Source organism: Tachysurus vachellii, chromosome 13 (genome assembly GCF_030014155.1).
Source record: "Tachysurus vachellii isolate PV-2020 chromosome 13, HZAU_Pvac_v1, whole genome shotgun sequence".
NCBI classification, from domain to species: Eukaryota; Metazoa; Chordata; class Actinopteri; order Siluriformes; family Bagridae; genus Tachysurus; species Tachysurus vachellii.
The window spans coordinates 24,953,969-24,961,468 of record NC_083472.1 but is presented as its reverse complement, the minus strand read 5'-3'; the positions used below and the strand labels follow the sequence as shown (position 1 = coordinate 24,961,468).

The 7,500-nt window shown below is 43.0% G+C and overlaps 1 protein-coding gene across 2 annotated transcripts in view; it reads left to right on the top strand.

Annotated features, from left to right (window-relative positions):
* pdgfc (platelet derived growth factor c) overlaps window positions 1-7,500 on the top strand; it is a 61,226-nt gene that overhangs the window by 26,641 nt on the left and 27,085 nt on the right. The window lies entirely within an intron of this gene.

The following is a 7,500-nucleotide window of genomic DNA, read 5'->3' as shown; positions in this document are numbered from 1 at the left end:
GTCTTTGACTGCTCGCGGGTTAATATTTAAACCGCGCGCTCGGTCGGAGGTCTGATGCACGGCCCAGGCACAATGGTAGCTCTGTGCGTCTGTGTTTATTCGTCCTCGGCTTCCTCCCTTAATCAGAGACAGCGAGCGAGCGAGGGAGGGGGTCCGGGGAAAAGTGGGTCAAGGAAAAGTCATGTTTGAGGTAATGCACTCGGGGGAACGGCCTCTGATCAACGTACGGCATTATTTAACCTGCTCAGATGAGGTCAGCTCACAACACACACACACACACACACACACAGTGAAGAGATCAGGCATTGTATTGTACCAAATGTGAATCACTAGGGAGTTAAGCAGCGACAGCATTGTGGTGATTATTTTCCCATAACATCTCCTCCTGAAGTGTTATTTAACTCACACCTCAGCGAGGGAAGGAGTCTCCAGTCTCAGTGTGTATGTTTGTTTGTTTGTTTGTTTGTTTGTTTGATTCCTAGCTGCTGTAGTGAGAACAGGACCTGACTTGTTGCATGGCATTGAATGTAACTATAAAGGAATAAAAATTATAATGTGTCATTTTTGGAATGTAATTTATTTGGTACAAGAGGAATAAAACGTCTAAGAATCTCTCTCTCTCTCTCTCTCTCTCTGCCCCTCTCTCTCTGTCTCTCTCTCTCTCTCTCTGCCCCTCTCTCTCTGTCTCTCTCTCTCTCTCTCTGCCTCTCTCTCTCTCTCTCTCTCTGCCTCTCTCTCTGTCTCTCTGCCTCTCTCTCTCTCTCTCTCTCTCTCTGCCTCTCTCTCTGTCTCTCTCTCTCTCTCTCTCTCTCTCTCTCTCTCTCTCTCTCTGCCTCTCTCTCTGTCTCTCTCTCTCTCTCTCTCTCTCTCTCTCTCTCTCTCTCTCTCTCTCTCTCTCTGTGTCTATAGTGTGTATATGTCTGTATGCTCTCTCTCTCTCTCGCTGTGTGTGTGTGTGTGTGTATGTGTGTGTGTGTGTGTGTGTCTGAATGTAAAACCAGATTTTTTCCTCTTTCTGTCTTTAATTATCCGTCCATAAGCTGAAATTCCGCTCTCTGCGTTGTTGATTTCTCTAAAGGAATTATATTAGGAAATGTTTCTGCAGAGCCATATGTTCTTCCCTAATTGGCCGTCTGTGTGTTAAGGTTTGTTTCGTCTCTCTGCCACGAGCGTGTGTTAAAGTCTCAGTGCCGTGTTCAGTGCTCATTAATCTTCCTGCGTTTCACAGATAACTGAAGTTACACTCTGTGGGACAACAGGCAGATTTTACGGGTTGTTTAGGGTGTAAAAGAACGATCTGTTTCTATTCATCTGTTTTATAAATTGAATTTAAGTGTCATTGATGTCATCTACTGAACGTAACTGCACTCAATCACTAGGATTATTTTCATTGATTTTTAGTCTACAAATTACAGCTTACAAAGAGGGGGCGTGGCCTAGAATGTGGAGGCGTGGTTTGTGATTAATTTGGTTTGCAGATTTATTCGGCTAATTATAAACACACACGTGACGTGAGCTTCAGTCCAACCTCACTGAACTTTTTTATTTCTGTATGCTGAATAATGTGGGTCATAATTTCTCTCGCAGCAAGATTTGATCATAAATAAGTAAGCAAGTAAATAAATGAATAAAAACATCTCACATTATGCAAAAGAAATCAACACTCCATCTTAAACGAAGATGATGATGATGATGATGATGATGGATCCATGAGGTAAAAGAACTGGAGCAGATCTAAACTTTCTAACTTGAGCTTTTCATTCTGACTAAAGCAGAAAACTTCTTGCATTTCATTTGTGTGTGCTTTATCAGCTCTCCTTGTTCCTCTTCTGACATTTAGACCTTTCTGTAAGTGTGTATGTGTGTGTGTGTGTGTGTGTGTGTGTGTGTGTGGGGTCACCAGGAAAGAGCCTGAGAAGCACAATCCTCCCTTTAAGGGTAAATATTGTTTGAAGCCACAGATCTGCAGGTCTGAATTGGTGAAATCTTGCAGGAAATGTGAAACCTCTTTGAGAAGGAGCTGTCAATCAGCGGCCTGCACCCTGCTGGAACACGCTGAAAAGAGATGAAACAAAGCGTTGTGTCATTTCCAGCTTCTCCCGTGACAGGACATAAAAAGCGAAGCTGGCAGCGACAGTCAGCCCCCTGATCTGTTTATATAACTGGATACATAAAGTGTTTTGTCTTGCGGAGCAGGCAGATTTTCAGTGCAACTTTACACCAGTCGCCCGCGGCCCCGCGTGTTTGGATAAGTTTCGCGCCGAATGTCTCGGGGGAGCCGCAGAGCTCTCGCTTCACCTCAGAAAGCCTGATGATTGTCTGCTCTCCGGGGCAGAACCTACCCTGATCTGTGTGGGGCGTTTTTGTGTTTCAGACATGACACGTCTTTTACCTCTCGTCCCCGGTGTGCATCCGATCATGACACAACACGCAGACATAAAAAAAAACCTCCTGTTTTTTCAAAGTGAGAATTGCGATGACCCTGATGCTTTTCTTCCCCACTTTGAGGTCAAGCCGGTGGAATTTTTCTCTTTTCTTTGCGCTCTCTCGAGAGCTGGAGCTCTTGCCCGTGGCCGTCTGTAACTATCGAGGCAGACGGTAAATCATTACATTATTGCTCTTGGCACGTTACAGACTCCTGGAACAGAATCCCGCATGAATCATTCTCTCACAGACTCGACTCACTGTCCACTCGCAAACGCGGTCGGGCATCTGGCTCCGTCGCCGTAATGAGACTAATGAGTCACTACTGCCACCATGGATTTCAGTCTTTCTGCATCTGTTACTAAAATGGGCCAATAATCTGACACACCGTATACAAGAAGTAACAGCTACGAAGCTTCACGGTATCCGAACGTCGGCCGAGGCGAAGAGACGCGCATCGAGACACGCAGGACACTCGCTCGAGGTTTTTTTAAGTTTAGTTTCATCAGAAATATCAACTTGACGATTCTCGCCATGGTTACGTCTCAGAGGGCTTTTTAAATTCATTCATTCATTCATCTTCTACCACTTATCCGAACTACCTCGGGTCACGGGGAGCCTGTGCCTATCTCAGGCGTCATTGGGCATCAAGGCAGGATACACCCTGGACGGAGTGCCAACCCATCGCAGGGCACACACACACACACACACACTCGGGACAATTTTTCCAGAGATGCCAATCAGCCTACCATGCATGTCTTTGGACTGGGGGAGGAAACCGGAGTACCCGGAGGAAACCCCCGAGGCACGGGGAGAACATGCAAACTCCACACACACAAGGTGGAGGCGGGAATCGAACCCCGACCCTGGAGGCGTGAGGCGAACATGCTAACCACTAAGCCACCGTGCCCCCCTTTTTAAATTCATTAATTAATTTATTTTAATTTGCATAGTTCTTGTCTTATAAAGAGAAAAATATAACTATAAAGATCAGTTTAATTGCTTCGTCACACAATGGCAAAGGAAGCGGCGAAGCATGAACACAGAACTAAACCATAAATGATATATAACCACTGTTTAATCTTGTTGTCATGGAAACATCATGATATACTGTCAGGAGTATGAAGTATGTGTGTGTGTGTGTGTGTGTGTGTGTGTGTGTGTGTGTGTGTGTGTGTGTGTACATATATTAGCAGTTCTTTAAATAACTAACAGAGATTCACTGCTTCTGAAATCCTTCCCATGTTTGTGTTCTCTGTAGAACCTTCAACCAGAAACTCACTGAAAAGAACCTCAATGAAAAAACACCAAAAACATGGATTTAACATTCAATCAGTTTTGATCACCTGGTTAATCGTATAATTACAGATGTTTTCCATTTAGGTTAACAATATGTGACTGGACACCATTTGTTTCGTCAGTGTTTTTGGTTTTTCAACGTTACATCATCATCATCATCATCATCATCATCATCATCTTTCTGGACATTATGGACTCCTTCAGCCAAGAAAAACAGTTTTATACCGTCACGTGTTATATAAAGTTTAGTTCCAGCCGAACAATCTGATGAACAGTTGAGTTTTTTTTCCTTTTTTTTTCCCACTAAATCTGTTTCATTTCATTGATCCTAAGTTGGTGAGGAAGAATAAATATAAAAATGATTACAGAACATAAAATTCAATCTCGTAGCACATTTCACCCCACGTTTAGCAGAAGAGTGACTTTACTGCTGTAACGTAAATAAGACGGATGTAACACAACAGTAAATGTAAGAATAAATAGATAAAAATAAACGTAACAGATCCATGATGTAAAAATGATGGACCATTTGTGTAGAGATGACTCACTGGTGATTCACTGTTCATGACCCTTCAGGTGATCGCTGAGAGTTGACTACTACTGTATATATGACATTTTTATTTATATTTTAAATTCAGGTTTTATTTATTTATTTATTTATTTTTTGGTAGAGTAAAGTTTAGAGGAATTTCATCCAAAAGCTTCACCTCCAATGAGTTGATTCATGTGTCGTTTACAAGCAGCTATTTTAGGTAAATGCGTTTCGACTCACATAAATGTTTCTGAATTTTTAGTTATTTTTTTACTTTATATTTATATATATTTTATATATCTATATTCAGGTTTATTACTTTATATTAAACTCACCATAATGTTATTTTGATCGTTAGGTTGTTTCGGAAATTTCAGCTGAAAGTCGACTCATTGTTCAGCTGATTCAACTGACTCGACTCGCTGAAATTCCGCGCTTCCCATCGTTAGCGGTAAATAAAAGAATAATGTATGACTCACATGATATTAATGGAGTGAGGAGAGTCTTTCAATTGTTAGTTTTTTTCCGAAAGAGGACTTTTCAGGACAGGAAGAACCCCTGTGGCCTGTGCAGACTGTTTTATAGCGTGTTATTGGAAGTGTTTTTGTGTCTGGTATAGAAACGTGCCAAAAATGTGATATATAACATGATACACAGAGACACTCCTCAATATCCTCGTGTTTTTATGTATTTTAGCCTGATATTTATTTATTTATTTTATATTTGTTATTTTAATAACCTGATTATTGGTGTTGAGAGCAGCAGGATGTGTCTGTGGTAGCGTGATGGTGTTCAGGCTTCCCACAGTGTTTAATAGAGCTGTGTGTGTGTGTGTGTGTGTGTTGTTGAGGGGGTGTGAAAGGTGAAGTGAAATGTATCCCCTGGGTGGGCGCCGGGTGTGGGAAGTGTGTGAAAATCCTTTCAGTGCTGTTGCATTCCAGCAGCTGTCTTTTCCCATCATGCTCTTCACTCTGCCACATCACATGACACGCTCAGTAGAGCTCAGCAACAGCGACGCTTCTCAGCTCGGTAAAAAACGCCTTCGCGTCGACGCTGAATGTAAATGACAGTGTATGAATTCTCTCTGCTACATTACAGCGTCTCTGGATGGTGGACATTGTGATTAAATGATTAATCTCCAACGATTCACCTTTATCCTGTCAGACCGCTGTGTACCGCTTCGCTCACCTTCGATTTAAATGTAGTTATATATAAAATCCATAAAGTTCACAGCAAGAGACACGAAGGATCCGTGGTTCCTTAAATACCTGGGATTTAGTTCAGGTTGTTTTTTTTTTGCTGACTTAGAGCTAATAGTCTAGCTATTATTAGTATTAGTCTAGCACTTATTCACTAGCTTAGCTTTTCCTCATGAGGTTAGCGTTCACTGTGTAGCTTAGCTTTTCCTCGTGAGGTTAGCGTTCACTGTGTAGCTTAGCTTTTCCTCGTGAGGTTAGCGTTCACTGTGTAGCTTAGCTTTTCCTCGTGAGGTTAGCGTTCACTGTGTAGCTTAGCTTTTCCTCGTGAGGTTAGCGTTCACTGTGTAGCTTAGCTTTTCCTCGTGAGGTTAGCGTTCACTGTGTAGCTTAGCTTTTCCTCATGACGTTAGCGATCACTGTGTAGCTTAGCTTTTCCTCGTGAGGTTAGCGTTCACTGTGTAGCTTAGCTTTTCCTCGTGAGGTTAGCTTAGCTTTTCCTCATGAGGTTAGCGTTCACTGTGTAGCTTAGCTTTTCCTCGTGAGGTTAGCGTTCACTGTGTAGCTTAGCTTTTCCTCGTGAGGTTAGCGTTCACTGTGTAGCTTAGCTTTTCCTCATGACGTTAGCGATCACTGTGTAGCTTAGCTTTTCCTCGTGAGGTTAGCGTTCACTGTGTAGCTTAGCTTTTCCTCGTGAGGTTAGCTTAGCTTTTCCTCGTGAGGTTAGCGTTCACTGTGTAGCTTAGCTTTTCCTCATGACGTTAGCATTCACTGTGTAGCTTAGCTTTTCCTCGTGAGGTTAGCATTCACTGTGTAGCTTAGCTTTTCCTCATGAGGTTAGCTTAGCTTTTCCTCGTGAGGTTAGCGTTCACTGTGTAGCTTAGCTTTTCCTCATGACGTTAGTGTTCACTGTGTAGCTTAGTTTTCCTCGTGAGGTTAGCGTTCACTGTGTAGCTTAGCTTTTCCTCATTAGGTTAGCTTAGCTTTTCCTCGTGAGGTTAGCATTCACTGTGTAGCTTAGCTTTTCCTCGTGAGGTTAGTGTTCACTGTGTAGCTTAGCTTTTCCTCGTGAGGTTAGCGTTCACTGTGTAGCTTAGCTTTTCCTCGTGAGGTTAGCTTAGCTTTTCCTCATGAGGTTAGCGTTCACTGTGTAGCTTAGCTTTTCCTCGTGAGGTTAGCGTTCACTGTGTAGCTTAGCTTTTCCTCGTGAGGTTAGCGTTCACTGTGTAGCTTAGCTTTTCCTCATGACGTTAGCGATCACTGTGTAGCTTAGCTTTTCCTCGTGAGGTTAGCGTTCACTGTGTAGCTTAGCTTTTCCTCGTGAGGTTAGCTTAGCTTTTCCTCGTGAGGTTAGCGTTCACTGTGTAGCTTAGCTTTTCCTCATGACGTTAGCATTCACTGTGTAGCTTAGCTTTTCCTCGTGAGGTTAGCATTCACTGTGTAGCTTAGCTTTTCCTCATGAGGTTAGCTTAGCTTTTCCTCGTGAGGTTAGCGTTCACTGTGTAGCTTAGCTTTTCCTCATGACGTTAGTGTTCACTGTGTAGCTTAGTTTTCCTCGTGAGGTTAGCGTTCACTGTGTAGCTTAGCTTTTCCTCATTAGGTTAGCTTAGCTTTTCCTCGTGAGGTTAGCATTCACTGTGTAGCTTAGCTTTTCCTCGTGAGGTTAGTGTTCACTGTGTAGCTTAGCTTTTCCTCGTGAGGTTAGCGTTCACTGTGTAGCTTAGCTTTTCCTCGTGAGGTTAGCTTAGCTTTTCCTCGTGAGGTTAGCGTCCACTGTGTAGCTTAGCTTTTCCTCGTGAGGTTAGCTTAGCTTTTCCTCGTGAGGTTAGCGTTCACTGTGTAGCTTAGCTTTTCCTCGTGAGGTTAGCTTAACTTTTCCTCGTGAAGCTAGCATTCACTGTGTAGCTTAGCTTTTCCTCGTGAGGTTAGCGTTCACTGTGTAGCTTAGCTTTTCCTCGTGAGGTTGACTGGGCTCTGAAGTGTAGGACAGAAGTAACTGGTGAGGGTTTGGCATTACTTTAGAAAGCTTTGCCCAGCTTTAGCTCCTCC